The sequence below is a fragment of the Penaeus chinensis genome, chromosome 11, assembly GCF_019202785.1.
Source record: "Penaeus chinensis breed Huanghai No. 1 chromosome 11, ASM1920278v2, whole genome shotgun sequence".
Taxonomy (NCBI): Eukaryota; Metazoa; Arthropoda; class Malacostraca; order Decapoda; family Penaeidae; genus Penaeus; species Penaeus chinensis.
In genome coordinates, this window is record NC_061829.1 from 28,491,195 (window position 1) to 28,501,194 (window position 10,000).

General features: G+C 37.3%; 1 protein-coding gene across 1 annotated transcript in view; it reads left to right on the forward strand.

Annotated features, from left to right (window-relative positions):
• LOC125030338 (ras-GEF domain-containing family member 1B-like) overlaps positions 1–10,000 on the forward strand; it is a gene marked incomplete at its 3' end in the record, with an annotated part of 125,021 nt that overhangs the window by 93,586 nt on the left and 21,435 nt on the right.

Sequence of the window (10,000 nt, forward strand, 5' to 3'; positions counted from 1 at the left end):
TTCTTCCTCTCCTACTCTCTCTCTCCCCCTCTCTTTAACCCTCTCTCCTTCCCTCTCCCTCCTCCTCTCCCTCTCTCCTCCCCCTCTTCCCCCTCTCTCCCCCCCCCCCTCTCTCCTCTCTCTCTCTTCCCCTCTCTCTCTCTCTCTCTCCTTTTTCCTCTCTCCCTCCACCCTCCCTCCCATCCCCCCCCCTCTCTCTCATCTCTCTCTCTCTCCTCTCCTCCACTCTTCTCTTTTCTCTCTCTCTCTCTCTCTCCCTCTCTCCCACCCTCCCCCCCCTTCCTCCCTCCCTCCCTCCCCCCCCTTTTCCCCTTCTCTCACTTCTCTCTCTCTCTCTCTCTCTCATCTCTCCTCCTCATCCTCTCTCTCTCCTTCTCTCTGTCTCTCTCTCTCCCTCTCTCTCCCTCTCTTCCTCCTCCCCTCCTCCTTCTCTCTCTCCTCTCCTCTCTCTCTCTCCTCGTCTCTCTCTACTCTCTCTCTCTCCTCTCCTCATCTCTCTCTCTCCTCCTCTTCCCTCTCTCCTCCCTCCCTCTCTCCCTCGCTCTTCCCACCTCCCTCTCCCTCCCTCCTCCTCTCTCTCTCCTCTCTCTCTCTTCTCTCCCCTCTCTCTCTTCTCTCCCTCCTCCTCCTCCCTCCCTCTCCTCCTCTCTCTCTCCTCCCTCCCCTCCTCCTCTCTTCTCCTCCTCTCCTCTCCCTCTCTCTCTCCCCCTCCCCTACTTCCTCTCTCCTCCCTCTCCCTCTCCCTCCCTCTCTCCTCCCTCCCCCTCCCATCCCTCTCTCCCTCTCTCCTCTCTCCTCTTCCTATCTCCTCCCCTCTCTCTCTCACTCCCCCCTCTCTCTCTCCTCTCTCTCCCCCACTCTCTCTCTCTCCTCTCCTCTCAACCTCGTCTCTCACTCTACTCTCTCTCCTCTCCTCTCTCACCCTCCTCCTCCCAACCCTCCCACCCTCCCTCCCAACCACCTCCTCCTCTCTCTCTCTCTCCTCCTCTACCTCCTCTGCTCTCTCCCACTCTCTCCCTCTCTCTTCTCTCTCCTCTCCCTGCTCTCCCTCTCTCTTCTCACCCCTCTCTCTCTCACTCCCTCCCTCCCTCTCACTCCCACTCCTCCCTCCCTCCCTCCCTCCCTCCCTCCCTCCCCTCTCACACTCCCTCCTCCCTCTCTCTCTCTCTCTCATCTCCACCACTTCATCTTTCTCCATCACTCTCTCTCTCTCTCTCATCTCATCATCTCTCTCTCCCCTCCCCCCCATATCTCTCTCTCTCTCACGTCTCACTCTCTCTCTCTCTCTCTCTCTCCGTCCTTCTCTCAGTCTGTCAGCCTCTTCTGTCTCTCTCTCTCTCTCACTCTCTCCATTCCCCTCCACCATCCTCCCTCCCATCCTGACTCTCACTCTCTCTCCTACTCCCTCCACACTCTCGTCACACCTCTCTCTCATCTCCCCTACTCTCCTCTCTCTCTCTCATCTCATTCCTCTCTCTCTCCTCACTCTCTCTCACTCTCACTCACTCTCTCTCTCCTCCTCTTTCTGTCCTCTCTCTCCACCCTCCCTCCCTCCTCATCCCCTCTCTCTCCCACTCTCACTCTCTTGTCCTTCTCTCCGCTCTCTCCTTCACTCTCTCCTCGTCCCACTCCTTCTCTCTCATCCTCCTATCCTCTCTCTCTCACTCTCTCTCACCTCTCTCATCTCCTTCTCCCCACTCACTCCCCTCATCTCTCTCTCTCTCTCTCTCTCCCCCACTCTTTTTAATTTTTATTTTCCTCTATCACTCTTTCCTTTCCCCCACCCCCCCCCTCCCTTCCTCTCCCTCTCTCTTCCTCTTTCTCTCCCTCCCCCTCCTCCCTCCCTCCCTCCACCCTCACTCTCTCTCTATCTCTCTCCCTCTCTCCACTCTCTCTCTCTCTCCTACTCTCCCCCTCTCCTCTCCTCTCTACTCTCTCTTTATTCCTCTCTCTCTCTCTCTCTCTCTCTCCTCTCACTCCCTCATCTCTCACCATCATCTCTCTCTCACATCTTTATCCTCTCTCTGTCCACTCCCTCCCTCTTTCCCCCCCCCTCTCTCTCACCTCTCTCTCTCTCTCTCTCTCTCCTCCCCACTTATCTCTCTCTCCTCTCTCTATCTCTCTCTATCACTCTCTCCCTCTACATATAACGCATCACTCTACAACATCAGCCAAATAGCTCGATCTATATATATACTTTATCTATATCTCTGTAATCTCTAATACTATCTCTCTATATATCCTCTCTCTCTATTACTATCTCTATCTATAATATCAGCTCATAATCTCTCTATATCTCTCTATCTCAGATATCTATATCGCTTTTTTCAAATACATCCATAAAAAAGTAAAGAAATTAAAAAAAAGAGAGAGAGAATAAGAGAAGATATATATAGAGAGAGAGAAAAATAATAGATATATAATATATATAGATATATATTTAATATATAAAAAACATAAATATAATCAACAAATAAAATTTAGTTTTTTATATATATATAGTATATATATATAAGATATATATATCAAATATTTATATATATCTCTATAGATATATATATATATCTATTATATTTATAATATATATGTAAAGATATAGAATATAAACAAAAAACTTATATGGTATATATATATATATATATTTATATAGTATTATATTATATATAATATAATAGATATAATATATTAATAATAAATAGATATTTAATTAGTTAAATAAATATAATATAATATATAAAAAATAAGTATAATAAATTACTATAGTATATATATATATATATATAATAAATATAGCTACATAATATATCTTCTATCTCATCTATCTACCCTCCTATCTCTCTATAATCTTAAATATAGACATAATAAACTAATAATTAAATCAAAAAATATCAGTATAATACATATTAATTTATCTCTAGATATATATATAAATATAAATCTCAATACTCATATAAATAATCACCTCTAACTCTCCCTAACTAATCATCCACCCTATCTTCTATATCTATATACTCTATATATTATCTATATCTATATCTCTCTGTAACCTCCCACCTACACAACCCCCTCTCTCTCTATCTCTCTCTCTACCTATCTCTTATCCATATCTCTCTCTATCTCTATCCCCTAAATCACCCATAAATATAAATCCATCAATAACTCCCCTCAATAACTCTTCTCTCCTCTTCTCTCTATTTCTCTCTCTCTCTCTCTCCTCTATCTTATCTCTATTTCTCACTCTCCCTGTCTCTCCCTCTTATCTTTCTTATCTCTCATTTCTATATATCCCTAAATACATCCATAAATCCCTCCCTAAATCCCTCACCTCCCCCCTCTCCTCACTCCATCACACTACCTCGACCTATCTCTCTCTCTCTCTCTTATCTCCTCCTCTTATCTCTCCTATAATCTCCTCCTAGTCTTCTCGCTCTCATCTCTCATCTCTCTCTCTCTCTATATCTCTCTCTCTCTCCCCCTCCCTATCCCCTCTCTCTCTCTCTCATCTCACTCTCTCTATATCTCTCTCTCTGTCTGTTCTGTCTTGTCTCATGTCTGTCTTCTCTATCTCTCTATCTCTATATCTTTCCCTTTAACTACCTCCAATCACTCCCTTCAAGCTGTTTCTCTCTATCTATCTATATCCCTATCCTATCTCTCTCACTATCTCTATCTCTCCCTCTATCTATCCCTATCATATATATATCATATCAATCTCTCTATTCTCTCCTCTCCTCTAAATCTCTCTTTCTGTATACTCTACTAAATACCTCCAATACCATCCCCTCTAAATCATGTCTACCTCTCTCTCTCTTTCTCTCCCTCTCTCTCCCTTTCTTTCTCTCTCTCATCTCCTCTTTCTTCCTAATCACTTTCTACTCTCTCTCTCTCGCTCTCTATCTCTCTACCTCTCTCTATCTATTCTATATCATCTCTCGTCTCTCTCCTCTCTCTCTCTCTTTTTTTTTTTTCCTCTATATCTCATATTGCTTCTGTCTATCTGTACTCCAATCCCACTCACTTCATATCACTCATCTCTCTCTATATTTATATAACGAAACTCAAATAAATAAATTCCCTACCTCCCTCCGCTCCCTCTCTATATATATGCTCTACTACTCTCTCTCTATCATATATCTATCTCTATAATATCTTATCTATAGCTCTATCTATATTCCTATCTCTCTCTCTTCTCTCTCTCTATCTATCTCTCTCTCTATCCTCTCTCTCTCTCTCTATTCTCTCTCTCTATCTAATCTATCCATTTATCTCTCTCTCAGTCCTCTCCCTCCACTCTTTTCCTCAAACTCTCTCAAATCTCTAACTAGCTCTCTCTCTCTATCATCAATCCGTCTCTCTCTCCCTCTATATCTATCTCTCCTCTCACGCTCCCTTCTACATCTCCATCATTTTCCCTCCCTCCATCCATTCGCTCGCTATCTCTCTCTATTTATCTCCTATCAGTCACTATCCATCCATCTCTCTCCCCTCTCTCTTCTCATCTCTCATAGTCTCCTCTCTATCCTCTCATCTCATCTATCTCTCATCTTCTCTACTCCATCTCTCTCTATATCTCGCTCATATCTCCTCGATTTTTCCCTCTATCCCTCCATCTACTACATCCACCCCATCATCTCTCTCTCTATAGCTCCTCTCTCTCTCTCTCTCTCCCTATACCTATCAATATAACATATAACATCCATCACTATCACCTTACTCACTCCCACCATCAATCCATCCATAACTCCACACTCTCTCTCTCTATCTTTCTATCTATCTCTATTCATCCTATATCCACTAGCTCTCTCTCTCTCTCTCTCTAGCTCTCTCTCTTATCTCATCTATGTCACTCTCACTCACCTCGCTCTCCCTATTCTCCCCCTCTCAACACCACACATCCTATCTCTCATCTCTACTCTCTCTCTCTTCTCATTCTATATCATATACATATATCATCTATATATATATTAACTCTATCTTATTTATATATTATATTAGTATTTAAATATTATTTCTTTCTAGATATACTCTTATATTTTATTTTTTATAGCTATATTTACTTGTCATTTCTATATTTATAGTTTTAATATATCATCATTCTCTCTAAATATTCTGCTTCCTCTATTCCTTATATTTATTTCAATTCTCTCTTACTAATTCTCTCTATGTACTTATATTAGATTTATTAGTCGATAATATCATATCTCTTATTTCTACTTAATTAATCCTCTTTCTTTCTTTTTTTCTCTCTTACTTTATTTTCTCATCTTATCTCCTGCTATTCTCTTCTATTTTACATAATTATTATTCATTTTTTATATTCCATCTTCATTTCTTTATTATACATCTTATTAAATTATATTCATAAATTATTATATATATATAATTATTCTTCTCTCTATATTTCTATATATAATTATATATTATTTATATTTTTTATATTATCTAATACATATCTCTTCATTATCTTCACCTACATCTTATATCTCCTTCCTTCTCTCTATACTATATCCTTTATCTAATTTCGTTTTATCACTTTTCTCTCTTATTTTTCTTCTCTCTCTTTTACTTTGTAGCTGTCCCGCTTATTCCATCTCTCTAGCTTTTCGACTTTTCTATTATATGATCTTCTATTTATATTATTCTAACTATTAATAATCTTTTTCTTTTTCTCTCTGTTTCTTTCTCCCTCTTTCTTCTTTCTTCTCTGCCTCTCCTCTCTTCTTTTTCTCTTCTCTTCTCTCTCTCTTTCTCTCTTTTCTTCTTCTTCTTTCCCCTCCTTTTATTTTCCCTCTCTCTCTCTTCTCTTTTCTTCTTCTTCTTTTCTTCTCTTCTGTCTTCCCTCTTTACATTTCTTCTCTTTCTCTTTTTTTTCTATTCTTCTTCTACACCCTACTCATCTTCTCCATCTCTACCTCTCCCTCTCACATCTCCCTCTCCATCCACCCTCCACTCCTCCATCTACCTCTCTCTCCCTCCATCCCTCCCTCCACTCCTTACCTCTCTCTATCTCTCTCTCTCTCTCTCTCATCTATATCTATCTATTTCTCTCACATCTCTCTTTATCTCTTAGATGTACCTATAAATCACTCTCTACCCCCACCTACCACTCTCTCTCAACTCTCTCTCTCTATATCTAAGAATCTCTCTAAAATATCTCATATATCTCTCTCAGTACTACTCTCTACTCATATCTCATACATCTCTCACTATCTCGCGTAGCTTTTTTAACAATATCTCCCTAAATACAATCAATACCTCACCATCTATCTATATATACTCATCTTTCTCTCTATATCTCGCATCCTCACTATACTATACTCACTCCAGCACTCCCTCCCATTTACTCTTTTTTCTCTATCTTTCTCTCTATTTCTCTCTCTCTCCTCGTCTCTCTCATCTATATCTCTAATCTCTCGCTCTATCTCTCTATATATGCTCTCTATAATTACTCGGTTCTCTTTATATATATATCTGTACGCTAACCTCAATATCTCTAAGTAGATAACAAAATTTTATATAGAGATATATATATTATATCTATATATCTCTATATTACATTCCTTCTCTATACTCTCGCTCTTTCACCTCTTCTACTTTTCACTACCGACCCATAAATATATATATACTATCTATATCTATTATCCGTGTCTTAGTATATAGCTCTCTCATATTAAATCATAGACCTCCCTAACTCCAATCATTAAATCAAAACCCACTATATTTCTATATATTACTATATACTATATCTCGTCATAGCCATATAATATGCCTATAATAAATATAGAATATTCAGTTACATATAAATATACATATAAAACAACTACAACGAAACATAACCAGAAATAACTCCCTAAATCAAAGCCACTAAATCACTAAATACATAAATAACTACATAAATATCTATATATATATATCTATCTTTAATATCTATCTTTATATATATATATGTACATATAATCCATAAACATCTCTCTTCTATAATCGTATTTATCAGATCAGATCCACACAACACAACATTCTTATACTATAAGACCACTATCAATATCCAATAAATACACTACATATAAGAACTACCTCAACGAACGATCAATCTATATATATTCTATCTATTTTCTCATCTCTATATCTCTCTCTATATATATCTCTCTAGCTATATTTTTAATACTTATAATCATATATAAGATATATATAATATGACTATATAGGCTCTATATATATCTATATTCTCAATCTCTATCTTAAACGATATCTATCTATATAGGTATATATTTAAATATCTGTATGTAAAATATAAAGAAAATTCGATAAATAATCTACCAATCTATAAAATATATCTATCTCTCCCTATAAATCTCTCTATACATCTATCTCACTCTAACTATAACTATACCCTACCATCCTCCTATTCCTATCCCTCCCACTCCCTCATTACCTCACTCCCATCCCTCACTATATCTCTCCGCTATATACTATATCTCGCATCCTTTTTCTCTATCACCTCTATTCTCTCTCTCTATCATATCTATCACAGCTTCCTCTCTCAATCTACTAACTCTCTCTCCTCCTCTATATCTCATATCTCTCTATTCTCTCTCTATATCTTTATCTCTATATATTTCACTATCTCCTACCTCTCTACAACCCTCTCTAAAACTATAATAAAAACCGTTATCTATATATCTAAGCTCTTTCATCTATCCTTCACTCACTACATAAATAACCACAACACCATTATCTCTATCTCTTTTATATAAGATCTATGTACATCTACACCTATCTATCTCTACTCACCTCCCCCCCCCATATAGAGATATCTCCTCTACTCTCATCACATCTCCCTCCTATCTACCTCAATACGCAATAGAAAAAATTAATCTCTATCTCTCCTCTCTCTATCTATACATCTGTATATATATCTATTTATCATCTATCTCTGTCAATATCACTCCATCATACTCTATCCGCTATATCTCGATATTTAGCTATATAGCTCTCCTCTCGCATATATAATATTATCATCTATCCTCTCCTATCATACTCTCTCTATTATTCTCTCTCTATCTCTATCTCTATATCTCTGATTTTTACATATACAATAACTACCTAACACCCTCTCATCTATAGACTCGCACCTCTAATCCACCCATATTATATTTATAGCTCACTATATATCTCTATCTCTCTATATCCTCTATATCTCTCTTCTATAGTCGAGCAAATATCCTCTCTATCTCTATATAATTCTCTTTCTCTTATCTAGCTATATGTACCTATCACCAATAATATCTCCCACTCTCACACCCTTTTCCTACTCTACTCTTCTCTATCTATCTCCTAAGCTCTCTTATCTATATCTCTCATCTACTCTCCTACCATCTCATCGCTATTTCCCTATCGCCTTCACTCCCGTCCCTAACTCCATCCATACCTCTCTCTTCTCTCTCTCCTCTCTCTGTCTCTACTCTACTGCTCCTCTCCCTCTCTCCTTCAAGCCCTCCCTCCTTCACCTACCCCGCACCTTCTCTTTATCTATATAATATATATATATATCTACACATCTAAATCGAAACCTATGAGCTACCATCTCCACTACATTTCACCTATACATCTCCCTAACCATAACAATCCCATCCACATACCAATAAAATCCATCACACTAAGCCATCACTCCCTCCCTCCATACCTTCCTACAAATCTATCTCTCTCCACCATCTCTCTCTCTCTATTTAATCTCCTCTTTTATCTCTCTATATGTAACACTACATCACTCTCTCTCTCTATCTCTATTCTCTCTACTATACACCATATAACTATACCTAACTCCCTCCCTACATACCTCACTAACTAAACTCCCTCTCTCATCTCTAATATATATATATATATAGCTCTATCTCTCGCTCCCTGTTTCGCTCTTTTCATCTATCTCATTCCCTCTCTTACAATCTATCTCCTCTCTATTTATCTCTAATCTCTCTATCTATCTATATGTCGATCTTTTCTCATCACTGTCTGTCAATATACAATACCATATATCAACATTCTCACATCTATACCACCTCTCTCTACAAACATCCCAGATCTCTCTCCATAATCTCTCTCTATCTCTCTCTATATACTCTCTATCCCTCGATACCTATCCCTCTACCTCATCCACTATATAATATCAATCCACACATCCATACCTACCGCCCTCAATACCTCCTCTCTCTCTCTCTCTCTCTCTTCTCTCTCTCTATACGCTCTCTTTTTACATATATTCCATTCTATATCTATCTAGATCTCTATATCTACCCTCTATCTCATATCTCTCTCTTTCTATATCTCTAGATTTATCTATATCTAGGTACCATCTAGCATAAATCTATCTCCATATACTCTACAAACCGTTATCTATACTCTCTCGATCTTTCAACTCTCAGTAAATAACTAAATAAATCACCCCAATTTATACTCTATATTTTTATATATATAGAATGTACATATAACTCGCTATAAAACAAAACATAATATATTATATATATATATAAAGATCTATATCACATATCTATATAACTAAATTACATAAATAACTTAATAATTATATAATATAGATATATATATATATGGAGAGATTAAATATTTAGATATAGATATGTGATATCAAGAAATAATATATATAGAATATATCTCTATCATCTAAGAGATTCTACTAATATCGTATAGATATATATCATATATACTATTATTATATATATATATAATACTATAGATAAATACTCTATATAGAGTTTTAACTATATAAAATAAATAAATCAAAAATATATACACTATCACTCTCTATACTAAATATATCATAATATAGCTTACATACTATATATATAATATAATATATACTACTATATATATATATATATCTCTCTATCTCTACTCTATCATATTCGTCCTATATATATCTATCTATATATATTTAACTATCTCACTTCATATAGATATCTACTCTCTATCTCTCTATCTCTCAGTC